The 13,893-nt window shown below is 43.6% G+C and overlaps 1 protein-coding gene across 4 annotated transcripts in view; it reads right to left on the minus strand.

Annotated features, from left to right (window-relative positions):
• The window catches only part of raph1b (Ras association (RalGDS/AF-6) and pleckstrin homology domains 1b), a 41,808-nt gene that overhangs the window by 19,655 nt on the left and 8,260 nt on the right, over positions 1–13,893 (minus strand). For 3 of the 4 annotated variants that reach the window (XM_042404803.1, XM_042404808.1, XM_042404807.1), the window contains exon 2: positions 8,799–8,882. The exons of the other annotated variant lie outside the window; for it this stretch is intronic. The gene's annotated coding sequence lies outside the window, so the exon portion shown is untranslated. The remainder of the gene's footprint in view (positions 1–8,798; positions 8,883–13,893) is intronic. 4 annotated transcript variants of the gene reach the window in all.

A 13,893-nucleotide genomic window follows, 5' to 3' on the forward strand; every position in this document is an offset into this window, starting at 1 on the left:
TGTGTTAGCATGTATCCTCTGAGCTGCTTCCATATGTAAATACACCAGCAAGAAAGCGAGTCGCACTGCAGGACACTTTTAACAGCTGTGTTTAAACAGCAATGAGCCTGCGGTCCTTCACATATACTGTGGTTATACACACATTTGCGGGTGGCTGTAGATGCATATTCTTTCTAATTGTGAGAAGACTTAAAATAAAAATAGAAAAATGACACAAAAAAAACCAAACGGCACATTGAAAATAGCTCTGCTGCTGTCATTCTAATGGAATCAGAGCCTCAATGGCAGATGCTGCTGCTGCAGGTTTAAGTGAATTACCACTGAGGCCCCTGCTTTTAAGCTTATGGAGCATGACCTGAGAGAGACACAGGGATGAGAGGAAGCTGTGTGTGTGAGTGTGTGTGTGTGTGTGTGTGTGTGTGTGTGTGTCATCGCAAACCAAACAGCAGCCACAGCCCTTTTTTTTTTTTATCTCCTGATAACACAGGATCCCTCCCTCTTGTCTAAGCATGACTGGCACTCATCTGTCTCCTGTGACTGGGTGGCTCATAGGTCTAGGGTGAAAGGTCAAAGGTCAGAGATCTTCCCCAGCGGAGTCCCTCTCTGCAGCCTTTTGCTCTGTCCCTTGTAAACACTACAACGACTTCCTGCTGATGCCACAGCTCCGGCAGAGGCAGATGAAGAATGCAGAGACGAACAAAAAGAGGAAGATGAAAAGTGTGCTCTGGGAAAAATTGAATCTCTCTACAGCTAGCATCCAGTGCTAAGGAGGATGAAGAGGTGGTGGAGGATGAGGAGGAGGAGGACATGTCTATCTTTAGACTAAGTCATTCATATCACAGTGTCATGAGGATTGGAAACGGGAGCGGTGTAAAGACTAGATGTTAAGTCGCTGTAAAGAGAGGAGAACTTTTCCAAAGTTTGCACTAATTACAACAAACTCTGAGACAACTGGCAACCTTCTGAATATTAATAAAAAATAGGTTTTAAAGTGGCAGTTTTTCAACGAAGTAGCTCCAGACATATCATGCCTAAATCATGCAAACTGATTACAGTACACACTGTTGTTTGGTCACAGACAGTAGTACCTAAAAACACGATTATCCTCTATGAAAAGTAGGTCAATGATTGAGAATGAGGACCATCACTTGAGGCTAGAAAACAAGCAGCCATATTGGCTGAAAAGTGAACTCGCTGACTTCTTGTCACACGACTTGGAACAACTGATGCTGCCTGAGGGTCATTTTGGCACCGAATGTGACAAACAAATAAAGTGGCTCCAAACCGCAGGCGAGCCTTTAGGTTAGTGACAGAGACATTTGAAGTTCATTATAGTGCATCAGATCTTGTAGGGAAATACATTCTCAGCAACTGACCCGTTCTAAATATTTAGGACCAACTCCAGTTCTAACTTTATCTCTAGGGTGGGAGGAAACCCGAGCACCCGAAGGAAACCAATGAAAACATGATGAGAATGTACAAACTTCCCTAAAGAAGTTGAACTTCGCTAAGAAGCCCCCAGCTGGTGGTCTAACATCTTCTTGCTGTGAGGTGACGGTGAGAAAGAGAAGGAGAGGAAAAAAAAAAAAAAAAAAAAAGCAGGCAGAGAGGAAAGAAAGACACACAAGTATTTGGGTGTGACAGACAGAAAAAGGGAGACATGACATCATGGTTCAGATTAGGTCTCGGTGGCGTGCTATTTCTTAATTCAGTTTGCATGATGGGGACAGAGAGCTGTTGTTCATTTGGTTCACATAAAGCTGAATCTTGGGTGGACGAACACGGCTGTGATGATGGTTTTTGGGTAGTTTACAAGGACTGTAACATTTTCTAGTCACTATTGGATTCATTACAAAACATTGCAAACATTCTGATTGTATCATCCCATTCATCATTACTTCAACCCACTAGAAAAAATAGCACTTTTCAGGGTGGTACGTTTCCTTGTGGTGCTCTTTTTGTTCTCTCTCTACCCAGTTCTTCTTTTTATTAAAAGTAAATCACAAACAGAGACACTGTTGCTGCTGCTGTAAAGTAACTTCCTGTGTGTGTGTGTGGAAATACCCAAATTTCCAAAGTTCTGCTCTTTTCCATACTATTCAAATGCACGTCCGAATCTTGGTCACTGCACTGAATTTAATACATTTTTCTGACAACAAACAAAACAGCTAATTGATTCCACACAACGTCAAAACACAACAGAAAGGACAACAGGTCCCAATGTTATATGGCAGCTGCTTGATGACAGTGTCAGCGCCACCTGCTCTGTTCACAGTCTAACATTCAAATGTTGAATTGCTCCCAACATTTGAGTTACAAATGAATCCTTTCATATTTCAATCACACAGGAAACAGGAGGGCAGGGACGTGGAATATGACCAAAGCTGTGATGACTGAGTGGGTGTTTCCACCAAGCGCTGCTAAGTAGACTATTTTCAGACTAAATACTCCACCTAGACATGTTTTCTGCATATGAGGGAGTCAGTCTTTGGCTCTCATCTCCGCCTCGGAAAAAAACTGCAAATTACACAAAAAAAAAACAACCTCCAAAGCCACCTTACCCTCACAGCTCTTTCCATTTTTCTCTCAAATTGTCATCATAAAAGATCATTTTACACAAATATCTGACACCTCTCTTCTAAAAATACTCTCGACGCATCACATCGTCCCACCACAGCAAGGGAAAACTGAAACGATGACTGTGCATGGAGTTCGACAAACAGCAGGACAGTTATAGAAACTCAGTGAACTCTTATGGGTCTTGGCTGTAAATAGAAAGTGGGAATTCTTGAGAGTTTAGTGGGACGCAAACGCTCAGGCTGGTTCTCCGGGGGCAGATGCAGACAAAACTCAAACAAGAGGTAAAGCATTTAGCATATCCGTGGCTAGGAATAGCTCCAGACACAGTCATTCGCCAGGATAGTAAAGGGCCAACATATTCTAAATGATGCTGAACAACTCCGGGGGGGGGGGGGGGGAATGTGTGTGAGAAACACCAAGAGGGAATAGTGCGTCATTTTGAGAGGAAGTGAGGTGATTATGCATGTTTGAAGGGTCAAGTCCTGCATCTATTTTACCCTTTGCAGAAGGTAAATATTTCTCACAGTGGCTAATTTTAATCTACCAGCGATACAAGTGCTGTTTTGTATAAATACCAGTAAATATTTCCTTGTAAACTCCCTGGTGACGACTTCCTAGTTAAAATCCAGCAGCCTAGTTGTTCCAGAAGCTGCTGCTCATTTGAAATAACTGTTAATGACTCCAATTTGAATACACAAACTACATATTAATGCTTTCATATGCTGTAAAATGATTTACACAACTATCCAAATTTATGGTAATCTTCCAAGTTAGCTTTCCCCTCCCTTAAATGTGATGTGGAAAAAAACAGAAGCACATAAAACAAAATGCTCAACTGCTGCACTCTCAAAAAAAAACAAACACAAAATGCATAAATCTCCTCTCCTCTCTTCTCTCCTCCTGACCTCCTTTCTTTCTTTCTTTCTTTCTATCTCTCTCTCCTCATCTGGTGTGAAATGTGCCCCTGACCTGTGAGACTGTGAATCACCTATTACAAATACATGTGTCTGATTGTCATCATAGCCTGCTTGGCCTATAAACGTCCATAAAACACACTGAAACGCCAAGTGTCAAGAAATCATAATTGATGTGTCACACGGAAGCCGTTTCAAGCCATTATACAGTTTAGAGGCCCGTCTTGTGATCTTGTTTATGGCAGGAAGGCGTCTGTCAGGAATGAACAAAGTCTTTATTGCTGCTTTCTAAGGCTTGGTTTCATTGCCTTTTTTTAAATATAAAACAGATACAATCTCATAATTGTTATTTCAAGACTCCTGTTTTGAGCACAGTCTGCGGTCGTTTGCTCATTTCCGCTCCCATCCCTCCTTTCTTCCTTTGCCTTTTATTTTTCCTCGTTGACTCCCGACTCCCTCCCTCTCCTCCAATCGCACAGCCTGCTGAGAGGAGCGACAGAGGCCAGAAACCAACGTCACTGCTTCAGATGGACATGTGTAAGTTAAAAATGGAAAGCGGAAACCGGCTAAAAGAACTATTTGAACAAGGGAGCGGCTAGTCAGCTAACGTCTAACTGGGTGTGGTTGGCTTGTCCAGCTCAACTGACCTGCAGTGGCCACTGATGTCGGACTCTAAAAATGACATAATACTTTGTGTGTGTGTGTGTGTGTGTGTGTGTGTAATTAGGGATGGGGACAAATAGCAATGGGTAGTAACACTTATGTGCTCTAAAGCAAAGCAAAGATTTACCTGCAGACTCTCTTACTATTAAAAATGATTAATAGCTCATGTTTAGTACATTCTGAGAGATTTCATTATGAAGTGTTCCGCATTTCCCCTCAACCTTTCTACTTAGGTGTTCATGACAGCAAAGCAAAAGATTTTTCACGTAATAAGAAAATATAGAATGTAAATATAACACTTTTTGTACAGAAAATGCTAGATATCTTGTTCCTGCGTTGGATTCTGGTCAGTTGAGTCTAGTGTCTAGCTGCTTTCTCTTCCTCCTCTCTAATAGATTTCTTCTGGTATATACTCACTCATAGGAAGAGCAAAATGGAAAGTCTATAATTCTGACAGATTCTGAGACGTTTACCGTTGACGTTTTAACTGTCTGCTTAAAAACAGTCATGCAGATGTCGGCCATATGTAAGAAAAATACAGCACCGCGCAGCAAAACAGGTCCACAAATGCAATTATTAACATTATATTTTCTGGTTAGGATTCGCGCGTTAACCACAAACTTTCCCCATGTAATTGGTAAAAAAAAAAAATAATTGAGACTGAGGTTAAAAGTTGGCAGCGACAAGATAGAAATGTATAATATATATGTTTTTGAGTGGTGCTTTGTAGAAGAAGGTTGAAGGTTGTGTAAGAAGATATAATTTGATAATTATAGATATAAATATATATATATATATACACACACACACACACACACTACGTACAGCGACAAGAAGCCTTGCCTCAAAATGAAAGCTGCCAGCTTTGCGTTGGAGGGGTTAGTCAGCATGATATTAAAAAAATATCAGTATCATGATATCATTTTAAGAAAATATTGCCCACCCCTTTCACCAAAGCATGGTAGCTTTAATGTGTATGTGCACTCACACAGAGCCACTTCCATCCTACTGATTTATTATTTAAGACAAGACAACTTGACACATGTCACATAAAAGAAGAGAGCATAACAGGAGGAGGGCATGATGGATAGGTACAATAATGGAGGGAGGGAGACGGCTATTGGGATGTGAATAAAGAGGAGGGCCTGATGGCCAAAACAACAGCTCCAGTGTCAATTAGTCAAGTGCCACCAACAGCCTGCTAGCAGAGGAAGAGCTCGAACACAAACACACATACGAGCTCACTCAGGCGCGGCGTGACACACAGTGAGCCACTGTGGCCGATTAGGAAGGGGCCGAGAAAGAGGTGGGGGACGGAGAGAAGGGGAAAAAGATGAGGAGGATGTCAGAGGGGGACAGATGGAAAGGGAGTCGGGAAGGGGTTGAGGATGGAGATGGAGAGAGAGGAAGAGCAGGAGAAAACGAGACGAGGGAGGAGAGGGAGCATGAAAACGCACGGTCACACTGGTGGGCGGTAGGTGTGAGGATTCAGCAGAGAGCCAAACTTCAGCTGGCCCGCATCTATTTCTAACAGCCGCTGCCATGGCAACACACATGCACACTTCCACTTTGACATGCTCCGCAGACAAGACATGCAGCTATCACAAGGCTCCAGTGTTAGACTGGCCTAGATCCTCAGCAATAACTAACATATTGATGTGATGTTTCCACTTTCCGGCCCGCAGGGAGTCCATCTGCTTGTTCATTAGAACAACAGAGAATTCATCTGACGTTTCTCTAGATTTCCATAATTTTCCACTACTTCATGTTATGCTGATACCAGAAACAAACAGAGGTGATTGTTGGGTAAAATGGCTGACTTCAAATATAGAGGCATGCTAAAAATCAAGCATGTGAGTGAAGTCTCCTTTTGTCTTATGTGTCTGTGTGTGTCTCACTCTCTCGCTTTCATTCTGACTGTCTCTCTCTCTCTCTTGCGCACAAAGACGCTGGGGATGTGTCAGCTTCCCTGCGTCGCTCCGGGGGCAGCGGTCCAAATGTGAAATCAATAGTCTTGTCCCTGCCCCTCAGGAGATCGGGTTACACACACACACACACACACACACACACACCCACGTACGTATACACACATAAAGGGGCTCAGGTGGTCTGCTGCAGTAGGCTCACACACACACATACACACTTTTAAAACATGATGCAGCACTGCAGCAGCAGCAGCAGCAGACAACAGAAGCTGACTGCTGAAAGGACACAGCCAGACATTAAAAAAACAGGCAACACTTAAAACAATGAGGCAATCTTTTTTGTGGAATTGATGTGCTTAGTCATGCAAGCACCATGCAAATTATTTTATGCATGGTCAGGTATTCATGTGTAGTGCTACAATGTAAAGAACCTGCTGTAACTTGCAGTATGTAGGTAAATGGGTTCTGGTTGTATCTAGGACACTGGGCAAAAAAAACCCCACCCAGTAGCCAAGACTGGCTCCATATCAATGTCAGCTTTTGCAAATGTCTTCCACTCATGAGTGAAAATTCAGGCATGCCACTGTCTTTTTAAAATGTTCAGAACCCTCCCATCTTGTTATCATCTATTCTAAATAATAAAAACCATTATGGTGCCAACAGAAAGCCTCTTTCATAATGCTTTTGTTGCTTGGTCGAGCGGAACAGGAGGTTTACATCTGCCACCTGTTAGGGAATACAAAGCACAGTAGGTATAACATACTGCACAAGCAACACACACACACACACACGCACGCACACACAGATGGATAACCCGAGCGTGAACAACACATTCCTCCTGCAACAAGCCGGCCATGTGCAATGTGCTGTACCTAAAAGGCAGAGAGAAAACACACATGAGTGTGCGCACATGCCACCAGCAGCTGGGAATGTCTTCTCCTCCATGAGCGTACTACGTTTCCCATCTCCCCCCTTTGCTCAGTCCTTCAACCCCATAACCCCCTGCAGCTGGCCAGTGATTGGCTGCTGCTGAAAGGCTTCTTGTTAGCTGAATTTGACACAACTGTCCAAGTGTGTGTCTGTGTGTGTGTGTCTCATCAAAGAGACACAAAAACCTGCCAGTTTGTTTTCTGCTGCACCAATATTGCCACCGTTTCACTTTTGGAACGCACGCATGCACACACACACACAAACGCACACACAGACTTCAGTATTTTTTTCAATTCCCAAAGGTGCTTTGTGGTCGCAACTTGTACGCCTTCAAGAACAGCGGAGGAGATAGTTTCAAGGACAAATGGTTGCTATGACGACCACATCACCAGAAAAATGTAAACCATTGTCTTGCATGTGTGTGATGTACATGTTTAACAATATCAACAGCTGAGTGTCAAAGTCAGTAAGCATCCCCAGATGACAACCCCCTCCTCCTCCTCCTCCTCCTCCTCCTCCTCCGCAAACACATGACACACACACACACACACACACACACACAGTCACCCGCCAACACGCAGCCATAAACCTCTCTGACACATACGCATCCCTACTTCCTGGAACCATTAAAGCCCATGGGGAGCAGGCTTCCTCCTCTCAGCCCCTGGACTCCATCTCCTTCCACATCGAGACCTTTTTACACATGATGGGTTTAGTTTCCAAGATGAAAATAATCCAGTGTACGTCTGGGCCTTTATCCATACACATTTTCCCCCCCATTACCGTTTTCTAGACATTTTTCATTTTTAAATACTTTGACCAGACCTGTACTCTATTTTCCAACTTAACAAGGCCAGGTCTATAACTTTTAAAACATGAATAAGAACACTATTCATTCCCAGTCATGAATGGAAAAGTAATGTCTAAGTATAATTTAGGGAGTGATATGCGTAATAGATCAATCATTACTCCTTAGTTAAAATTCTGTGTGTCTATTGACAACAGGCTAAACATTAATAGGAAAAACACTTGCGTCACACAGCGAAAAACAGTGTTCCAAAAATAGATTTCCTTGTCGTGCGAGTGATCAATCTGAAAATGAGTATGTTATGCAATCGCTTGATCTGTGAAAATAACCATCACTTGTATAAATAACGGGGGGGGGGAAAATTGAGACTCTAGGTTCCAAATTCAACACAGATCTGTGATAATGAGAGAAGAATAAAGGCTCACTGAAAGGAGCTTCTCTTCGCGACAGACCACAGGCATGGTTCGCCCTCACATGGTTCCACTTTAGTCAGGAATTATCTCCTTCGGCGAGGAAGACTCTCCCCCTGACAAGATCCTCAGAGGCTTGACTCCTCTTTCATTTGGCTTTGATTTACAAGGACTTCTGACCGAGGCTTTTAGGGTGGTGGAGGGGGTGAAGCCACCAGCTCTTTACCTCTCTTCACAACAAACAACAAACACATGGATCCACTCTGTCAACCGCAGATTCCGCCTACTGAAAAATGTAAAGCTGCGAGGTGACAGACAATAGCAGGTTCCAGCACGTGTTACCTCAGACGTGCGTGTCGGAGGCGCTGCGATAAAGCCGGTGTTTTGAGACCACCTTGGATATAACTTAGCTTGCTACGGCAGCAACTTGAGTTAAAATAACAATCTCTGTGGCATTCGTTTCGAAAAGCTTACTGGCATCAACGTCAGCAGCAGTTTTTCCCTTTTTTATTACCCACAAAAGTAGCAATGGCGCCATTTACTCACTCCAGTTTACAGGAACTCTTACCTCTGAAGTGGCTTTCCCTTCCTCCTACTGAGGTTAAAGGTCAGATGAAACCACCACTCCACTCCGTCACTGGGCTTTTATCCCCTAGAAAAGAGAAAAAAAAAGAAGAAGAAGAAAATCTATCAGATATGATTTACTGTCTATTTTTGTGGCTGCAGTGGCAAAACACAATCCACATTATGGTCACCTCATCCAAGGCCATCAGTCAGTGAAATTCCAAACTTATGGATCGACTTTGTTTGTTCTCACTGCACTGCGGGAGAATTCAGGAACTTGGCAGCAGGCAGCTGGAGGGGAGCAGACCGATTTCACTGTCACAAGAATGCAGAGGATTAACTATAGAGGGTGCTTGAGCGGGAGACTTAACTACGCACATACAAAATGACACGCACAGCCCTGAAAGACACTTATCGCAAAGCTCTGAAAGCAATCAAGCGCAGCTCTCCCTTCATTATAAACTCTCTTCATCATTACTGCGAGATTAAGAATGTGACATTTGAGCTGCACAGGCCTTCTTCATTTGACTACAAAGCCCTCTCTACACACACACACACGGCCAACCCTAATAAGCATGGCAACCACCACAGGCTGATAATTTCACGACATGAGTCAGAATAGAAAACCTTTGCAAAATTCTTACTTGTGTATTGACTTTGACTCACCGATCTCTACCAGCTGACTGGCATTGAACGTTTCGGCGAATCATTGACTCACCTACATCAGTGCTGACTCATACCAGCCTAACCTTATTTCATCTGAAACAATCTGGATGCTGGATCATAATCTGGTGACAAAATGTAATTTGGGCTGCTGGGGTTGTAAGGTTACAACATGCTGAGCTGGCCAGGAAATATCAATGCTATGATTTGGTCTTATTTACTTTGTGTGTGTGTGTGTGTGTGTGTGTGTGTGAGTGTGAGAGGTAGGCAGCTGATGTTGTGGCTAACTACTAGGAAGCTATTCCCGCTGGCCTCAGCTGTTCCTTCGTTTTTCTCCGCACCAACTGTTGTTCCCCCCGCAGCATGTGGCCAAAAAAAAAAAAAAAAGTGTGTGCGTGTGAGTGCATGTTTTCACAGCAAACAGGCTTCTTGCAACAGGGAGAGAGTGTCAGGAAGAGCATGAGTTTGTGTGCTTATGTGCGTGTAAAACACACAATCGCCCGCTCAGACAACAACAAGTCACCCCCGCGCCTCCCCCGACTTCCCCCAACAACAACCATCTCTCTGGTGTAATTTGCGCACAGTTAACGTGTGATATCACTCAGTCAACACAAGGCCATTGAACAGGTGTGCTAGTGACACATGGATCAGTGCAGCTGCGGGGGGGAACACAGTTGCTCCAGTCACAACAGCGCGATAGCCGGCGGGCAGCTGCTCCGACGCCGAAAACAAAGGCAGGGCCTGCGACACATGCACAGACAAACATGACCAACTCATGACTGAGGAGCACTGGTGGCAAGTCATTTCAAAATAAACTTTTAAAAAGATTCAAATTAAAGAATTCCTGACATAACATGACATCTTCCTCTTCAGTTTCCCTGTAAATTCTGGGAGAACAATGGGTTTTTTTTTTTTTGGTCCTGCAGTGCCATTACAGCTCTGGTACACAACTAATCTGGGTATGAAAAGTATAAATACTTACATGCACCTGTATTTAGCTACACAGAATGCAAAGACTTTACAGCAACATGCCCTGGCAACTCCGTGGGTACTATAAAAACACACACAACTGCGACCAAAAGGTGCCCTGGGTACAACAGTAAGTTTCAACAGATTTTTTTTGTGGCCTACATTAGCGCCCCACTTCGACAACAGACCGAGGGGGGAAAACACAGGCTCCTGTGTAGTGGACACAGGTGTGTCCTTGTACACCCACACTTCCTGCATTAACTGCAATCCTTCGGGGCAGCTCGTTTCCCGTCGGGGCAGGAAGTGGGAAGGAGGGAAGGGCAATGGGCTGATGATGTCACAGGAAAAGAAAGACAGGATTGTGTTGTAGGGGAAGCACAGAAAATGAGTAAGCAGCGGACGAGCGGAGCCGAACACTTGATAAATGTGTCTCCAATCTGTGACTTCTTTCACCAATTACACTGTAAAAAGTACTTCCTGTGATGAGAATTTAGTCAGCATCATACATCTATAAACACACACATACTAGACTGATCCCAAACACACATTAAAGAAAAGCAAATATGACACACACGCCACCACACAGAGTCTTTGTTACTCAGGATGACACAACACATTAACTGGACAGATCAGAGTACAATGTGCCCCTTAGACATTTATGTAGAACTCATTCACTCATGCTGTGTTCAATTATGTTATTCAATTCTAATTTTGCAACAGATTATATAACAATCCTCTATTCTACTCCACCATTTTCAAATGATTTTACTTCCTATAAAGACAGTCAGAATGCCAAAGCTATTATAGCCATTATCATACCAGCGTTATCTGTTATTACAGAGGAATGGTCAGCATCACATCTGATATGGCATTTTCATATATTTGAATACATAAAATTAGAAAAATAAACTATATATATATATATACACCATTATGACTCTCCAGTTTACAAACTGATATGACTGATCCACATGAAATATTTTCTTAGTCATTTAGAACAACATAAGTGATCAGAAAGACGGTCAAAATAACAGAAATAAAGACAAAAACTGTAATTCTCTCTTTAGGTTTTGGCACACCCACACATCAAATGAAATCTTTTGTGATGACCTCATTGTAGGAAGACATGATGGACAAATTTATCTCATTTTTTAACGCAGATTGCACAAGATCTTATGCCGTTTGATTTGAGTATTCATAAAAGACGTGAATCTATTAACAGCAGAAAACGATCCGCTACAAAAACACTATGAACTACGGCCTTATAAACAACCAAAGAGTTGAAGCAACACATCTCTTAATCTTGCGGGGTTGTAGTAGGAATGTGCCTAGATAATTTAGAGACAGCAGTCTCCTGGTTATCTGTAACGTTGCAAGATAATAAATCTACTAACAATTTAAAAATCATAATAATAACCATCCACCATTCTATAAACACTGTGTAAAGTCTGCTCCAAACTACACCCACACACACACAAAAAAAAACACCACTCTTCGTGACTCAACAGAGACGGCAGATAAATGATTAAAGATGCATTCCGCTCATTCCTGTGTCGCATGATTAGATAGCATCTGCAAATGTGATTTATTATGTGTTCTGTGGAACACGGCGAGGCAGAGACCATTCGGCGCGATAATCTGGCGGTGACCTCTGATTCACGACACAAAAATGGACACACTTCCTCGTTCACCAATAATCTGGATGACGACGGCTGGACTGAGAGAGAGCTATCGATCAGAAAGGGCCAACAGCATCTTAATCTGGTTTGAGAGCTACGTAAGGCCTTAGCAGTGACCCTGAGAGCTCTAGTAAGGGCACTGAGGTAAAGCATCAGTCAGCTGATTGATGATTCGCTACAAAGCCGATCTGCACTCAGAGGGTGCATTAGTATTGATCAGTGAACTACTTTTAAGTCAAGTGCGACTCAAAAAGCCTCCATCCTTGCAGTGACCTCTTCAGTGATTTAATGCAAAAAAAAAAAAAGTCAGGTGTTGTCAGTGTCGTAACAACCTGCCCTCTTGACCATCTTTTTAACCTATGGTGAAGTTATTGTTGAACTATCATTTACACACTACTTTTGTTGTTCCTCCCCTCGCACACGTTGAAGTCTGGTTGTGATTACAAGGAGCTGATCTGGTCTACTCAGTGGGATTCTCCACGGTCCGTGCAGCGAGCGCTCGGCTCTGGAAAAACCACACATGGTGGGAATTACGGAATAATGCTGCGTCAGGAATGTTCCCACGATGGCCAGTGGGATCTGATGGAGGTCCCACTTGGCTGGCGAGCTGCCGGCAGGGGGGTTTATGGGTAATGTAACACACACATACAGAGTTACGTGATAAAATGCCTCTTGTGTTAAGTCTACATTTGGACCTGTTCTTCTTGCGCTGCATCAAAAGAGCCCTTTGTGTCAGAGCATTTGAACATGTGTGCGCTGGTTTCACTTTGACTGCGAGAGAAATTGTGCTCAACTCTCAAAACTCATCATTAGCACAGCTTGCTTCACAGCTGATCAGCTTAAAAAGACAGAAATCTCACTTCTCTTTCGCACCACTTTGTTCCGATAATCTCTCGACGGGATTCGCCAACAGCAGTGAGGGGCGAGAGGGGGTCAAGCTGACTGACCGCAAATATGCCAGTAGCCCCAAAGCCGGTCATGGTGCCAAACTCGATCCCAGTTCAATCACCGGGTAAAGTTGCCTGTGTGGCACGTGGGCCAGATAATCAGGAATCACTAGAGAGTGAAGATCAGCGGAGCAGAGAGAGATTAGCAAGCTACTCAGCCACTAACTTAACCCAGACTCAGTCAATAGAGGCTCGGGTTCACTCAGAGCTGCCAGCGTATTAGTCAATGAGATTTAGCAAGAGGCAGCAATACAAGCGCACCCACACACACACACACACACACACACACACAGCTATTTTGTGAGATTAAGCCTGCAGGTTTGAGTGACTGTCAGGGGATTCTCTCACAAAAATGTGTCAATCCACTTCTACCACGGCGAGCATGTCTGCTTTCGCTTGGGTTCTCTCTTTGCATTGTAGGTCACTGCTGTTACTCCAGATTCCTGTGCTGTCCTACATGAACCTTAATGTAAGAGGAAAGAGGAGCAGCCTGTCAGCATCAGCCTGTACAGTAAATTCAGAATGCTAGCTTGAAGCCAAGTGTGAAGTGTGACTTCCAGACGTTGGCGGAGGACGCGAGGAGAAGAATGACCTCAGTGTTTCCAAACCGCTGTATTTCACATGACATCAGCCGTACCGAAGGACTTTTTATTGGGTTTTTTTCTCATAAACCTCTCCTGTCCTCTCCCTGCCTCCTCCATCTGATACTTCTTCGCCCCTTTTTCCCACCCCATTTTTCACCCTCTTCCTCACAGGTGTTCTTCCACTTCCATGAGTCTTTTTGGCAGCCAGCTCGGTTGTAGAGCGGAGCGAAGCCAGCGGGCCCAATAGTGACGTGTGT

The sequence above is a fragment of the Thunnus maccoyii genome, chromosome 24 (genome assembly GCF_910596095.1).
Source record: "Thunnus maccoyii chromosome 24, fThuMac1.1, whole genome shotgun sequence".
NCBI classification, from domain to species: Eukaryota; Metazoa; Chordata; class Actinopteri; order Scombriformes; family Scombridae; genus Thunnus; species Thunnus maccoyii.